Source organism: Mustela lutreola, chromosome 5, assembly GCF_030435805.1.
Source record: "Mustela lutreola isolate mMusLut2 chromosome 5, mMusLut2.pri, whole genome shotgun sequence".
Taxonomy (NCBI): domain Eukaryota; kingdom Metazoa; phylum Chordata; class Mammalia; order Carnivora; family Mustelidae; genus Mustela; species Mustela lutreola.
In genome coordinates, this window is record NC_081294.1 from 37,729,434 (window position 1) to 37,735,069 (window position 5,636).

At 32.1% G+C, this 5,636-nt stretch overlaps 1 pseudogene; it reads right to left on the reverse strand.

Moving 5' to 3' along the window:
• Positions 1 to 4,348: 4,348 nt before the first annotated feature.
• Positions 4,349 to 4,464, reverse strand: LOC131832869 (U6 spliceosomal RNA; annotated as a pseudogene).
• Between the last annotated feature and the right edge of the window lie 1,172 nt (positions 4,465 to 5,636).

A 5,636-nucleotide genomic window follows, 5' to 3' on the forward strand; every position in this document is an offset into this window, starting at 1 on the left:
AGAAATAATATTTTTCATGAAGCGATATGATAAGGCTCACTTAAAAATTCTGACCAATTTGTAACCAAGAGACAATTACTTCTGTCACTTTGAATTCCTGAGTTTACTGAATCGGGGTTTGTATTGTCTAGTATACACCATTCAAGGGTGTTACCTAGAGAAATCTATCCTGATTTTCTATCACTAGAATCCAGAAATTATTCATTCCCTTCAAGATGGCATAGTATTTGATTAAACATCCTCCATGTCATGTAGCTTTAAAAGGACTCCCAAAGAGCATAGATGGGAACTCAGACTTTATTTAGGATATTGAGAGTAATAGTCCAAAATGAATAAACTTCATCAACTCATTCATAAATACCAAGTGATTACTACATGGTACATGCCAGTACTATAGGTTTTGTGGGAAGTGTTATAAAGCATCTAAGATATACTCTCTAAAGACTCTCACATCTAGTTTAGACAAAAGGACATGCAATCCCAGTTACATGTATACACATCAGGTTCTAAATATCTTAACATGTGGTCTCCAGCTAACTCATGTGCTAGTGAAGCATGTGGAATTTGGTCAGAGAGAAACAGGTTAATGTTGTTTCAATTCTATTCTAAGCCACACTACACATTCATTGGTGACAACCATCTGATGGGATGTTCCAACCTCAGTACACACAAAACAACTCTGATTCCTGCTGGATGGATTGGAGTGCTTCATGTAGCTTCACACTTTGCCTGGTTAAGGGAATTCTATCTGTCTTTTCTTCTTTTTTTTTTTTTTTTTTCTTTTCTTTTAAAAAAAATGTGTGGATTCCAGGGATAAAGTTAAAAAGGGAAAGGTCAGAGTAGGATTGGAATTTAGGGTCATTTAAAACAGTCCAAGAGAATCTTGATCTTCAGAAAGATGGGGGCAGAGTGGAGAAAAGGCAAGACTTTTGAAATAACATCATGAAAAGTAGATCTAAACACAGCATGATTATTGCCTAATATTCCAAAATTAATTCTACAAAACAAAGTATTTTAGCTAGCAAAGACATACTCCTTATCAATTGAGAAATGTGAGCTGTTACTGAGTTTGATCCAAAGTTTGAGATGAATTAAGAAGGTTAATATTTCCTGAAGGAGTTTTTAGTTCTTCTGTTTAATTCCTTGTTTATAATATCTATCTTCGTTACTTAAAATTCTCGCTCTCTTTTCTTTTCCTTTTCCCTTTTTTCCTTCCTTTCCTTCTTGCCATAAGATCATATCTCTGCACTCTGAACCTGGTAAATAGTTCCTGAAGTACTAGTTAAAATACCCTTGATCCCACTCTGAAACAGCCCTGAAGACTTAAATGAATGGTGTTTGGTGATCTCAGTTCAGTCCCCAGTAAATGTCCACATCACAAAACCACATCACTTAATTTTAGGTGATTGATTATATCTGCTTAGCTTAAACTCAGGCTTGAGTCAGCCAGAAGACTTTATTACCCTCCATTCCTGTGAGGGTGGTCCAGCCAGGTCAAAGTCGAGGTCAATAATAGGGCAAGAAGGTACTGGCTTTGCCAGTAAGCAGACCTAGTCTCAGCCAGAACAAAGAATTTTACTCCTCAGAGATGCTGTTTGTGTAAACAGACATAGTCACCACTAATACTAAAAGGCTACAGTGAACTCAAGTAGCATATTTGACCATATTTGTTTAGAACATATTTATTCAAAACTTAATCTAGGAAACAAAATATTTAAAATAATTAATTTATTAGATACTTCAAAAGCAGTAAGATTACATGAATCAATTCCTCAATGAAAATATCTATTTAAATATAAAAATTGAAGATACAATTTTAAAAGTAACTTCTAATAGAAAAAAAATTAATTATAAATAATAGACTCAAATTTAAATTTGTACACTAACTTGTATGTTGTGAAACATTATAAATAGGTTAATAGTTTGTTCCCAAAAGGAATCTTGTATTTATGTCTAAATGCAAAATGAAAATATCTACACATTTTTATGTTAAATGTCATACTTCGAAGTAGAACTAAATATTACTCATGGTAGGGGATTTCAGATTGTACAGCTACAGCAAAATAAGATAACCCATTAGCACCAAACATATATAATTATTTTATATGATTGTAATGGAAAATTATGACAAGAGAAATATGATTTTAATGGTAACATTAAAAACCAGACACTAAAATATGTCATACAAGAAAATTATCCAAAAAAGTTAATTTGGCCCTTAAGTACTATTAATTTTCAACTTTCCCATGAATTAGCCCATTAAAATATGAAGAGAAAGTGTTTTAGTATATTTTTGAACTAGAAGCCATATTTTAAATAAAGCAAATTAAGCTGAATTGTATAAAAATGAGGATAATAATAAGTCAATGGAGAAACATATTATAAAGCTTTAGTGGGCAACCAAATAGACTTTCATATAAACACTATCACTGTTTCTTATTGAATGTGGCCTTGGAGAAGTGATTAAATCTCTGAATGAACATTCCCCATTAGGTGGTAAATTGGGACAGAGGCTTTATGGGGAATAACTTGTACCATGCAACTATGTTGTAAAGAATCAAATTTTTAATATAGATAAAAACATAAGACATATATTAGATAAATCTTTGTGGGGATTTTTTCCATATAAAAAATTCATAAAGATGGCTTTAAGAAAAATAGCTATAAAGACTGTTAGTCAAAACTCAGTGATTGTTTTCTAGGTTTTATAATCCCATTTGCTCTGCAGTGGTCTATTTTGTAGGTAAGTTCTGAGTAAACATAAGCTTAAATTCATGTCATTTATAAATTAGAAAATTAGTTATAGTAACTTAAATTGGGCAGCAAGCAATAGAAATTCCCTCTTGTTGTCATGATAGCAGGTAGTGTGTCCATGTCCACACGGACTGAAGAAACCACCCTGCCTGTCCCTTCATTTGTCTTAACACGTTAACACTCAGTGCAAGGGCGTTTGGGTAGCTCAGTAGGTTAACTATCTGAACTTTGACTCAGGTCCTAATCTCAGGTTCTGAAATGAGTCCCACATGGAGCTCCCTGCTTGGTGGACTCTCTTCCTCTCTCTAATAAATAAGATCTTCCAAAAAAAAAATTTAAAAAATCAGTGCAGACTACTGCAAGTATAGGTCAGCAGTGGCAGTCAGTATATATCATGTGACATACTTGTGACAGTGTGTATCATCTTGTGACAACCAAAATAGATCAACCATGTCCTGATTCTTTTAAAAAACCTACAAGAATGCACATTTTTTAAAAAGTTTGTTTAAAAAAATTTACTTCCTATTAGAGGTTTTCCAAACCCATCTGATATATAACTCTACTAAGATATAACAAACAAACAAACAAAAGATTTCTTTTACTTTTTGTCTAGTTTTGTATTTTTAGGAACAGAAGCAACACACAGAGTAATAAGATAAAGAAACCACAGAAGGCAGAAAATAAGAAATGAGTGTTCTATAACCAATGATCCTATTTTCCTGGGATAAGCATTATAAGATACTTATTTACTCTTTATCCCTCCAGAGATTTAGGTACATACAAAAATATATCCTTACATATTTTAAACAAAATTGGGAGCTTATACATGTGTGTAGGTATGTATATGCATATATGGGTATATATAACGGACTTTACCATGTTCTGGGCAGTTCATTAGAGACTAATAGCCTGGGCCAAAATCAAGTTTCTGCTTTGCAATTTTAATTAGGTTATTCAACCTGTGTCTCAGTTTACACAATATTCAATAGAATTATAATCATAATTATCCTCAGATAGTTGTAAACTTTCTATGTACTCAGTAATGTTAGCTATTATTATTATTCCATATTGGTATATATAATCTCTATCATTTTTAAGCTGCATATTATTGAATGAATATGCCATGTTTATTTAACCAATTTCCTATTGACTTTCATATTATCTTTAATTTTTTGTTATACATAAAGTATATTAAGCGAACTTAAGGATAATTCTTTGTGTACTGCAATGGAAGTGTCATAAATGATTTCCTAGAATTAATTTTAGAGATTAAGCAATGTATGCATTAACAATTTTGGTAGATAGTCTCAAACCATCCTTTCAAAAAGACAATGTGTCAGAATACCATGAACTATGTAAAATACTTATTTTATCACACTATTTACAACACTAGCTTGTATCAATAATTTTAATCTTCACAAGTTTGATGAAATTGAATGAGATAACGACTTCCATATCTATTTTACTTATTTACATCAGATATGTGTTCATGAACTTAATAGAGTAAAGAAGGTATTTGCCTTGTTTTTTCCATTCAAATCCTTTGTACCATTCTCCCAAGATTTTCATCTTTGTATTTTTTTAAATTTCTAGAAAAAATATAGAATGCTTCACAAATTTGACAAATTCACGTGTCATCCTTACACAAGGGCCATGCTAAGCATTTCTGTATCTCTCTAATTTTAGTATATGTATTGCTGAGGTGAGCACTTCCTCTTTGTATTCTTACTCATTTGTTAAAGCTCTTTACATGTTAAATGCATTAACCATTCTTTGTATCAGAAAATATAAGCAATCATGGCAATAATCTCAGTTATTGCTTCCCCTAATAATTTTTAATCAATAGAGATAAATTTGAGGCCCTTAATTTTAAAATGGTCCATACACGCATATTTGCATATAATTAAAAACGTATGGTTGCTCATTTGAAAAATTTTTTATAGAAATAATTCACCATTTACTTTGTCTCCTTTAGAAAATTCAAATGTCATGATCACTTTTGCAAAGATGAAAACTCTCCTGTACATCATGGAAGATATAAAGATCCATGATTGTCTAATTTACATTGTTGGCACTTTTATTTAGGTTTACTTAAATTTCTTTGTTTAGATTCTATAAAAGGGATACTTTATCTTATTTTTTAAGCACTTGGTTTCTCTCTGTTTTAAAAGAAAATTAGCATCCTGCAATCAGAGAAATCTTTTATTTTATATTTTTAAATTTTTTATTTAAATTCAATTTAAGTAACACATAGTGTATGATTAGCTTCAGAGATAGAATTTAGTGATTCATCAATTGCATATAACACCCTGTTCTCATTCCATCACATGCCCTCCTTAATGTCCTTCACCCAGTTACCCCATCCCCCCATCCACCTCCCCTCTGGCAACCCTCCCTTTTTTTCCTATAGTTAACAGAGTGATCTTTAAAAACCGCAATATGATTTTGCTTAATTCTTTTGATAACTCTCATTTGTAAATGTTTAAGATGGCTTTTAGCAGGGGTATTGTAGAATGTTGTAAAAAGAGGGGAGTATCGCACATCTTCACCACCTGTGACCTTATTAGAAATGCATATTCTCAGGCTCTAGCCCATACTTACTGAATCAGAATTGATGCTGAAGTATGAGAAGCACCAAACAGGAGCTTGGAGGAGGAGTGGAAAATCCAGTCTTTCTATCCATTTTCTTCCAGTCTCCCTATATTTTTGATCACTGTATCCCACACTGGCTTCTTCTTCTTCTTCTTTTTTTTTTTTTGGCTTCACATTCCTTTCAACACCCTTTCTTTTTGCTTGGAATATTTCTTCCCTCCTTTTGTTCTACTAAATCTTACACAATTTAAATGCTACTTCTTTGAGGAAGTCTTCCTGTACCATCAAAC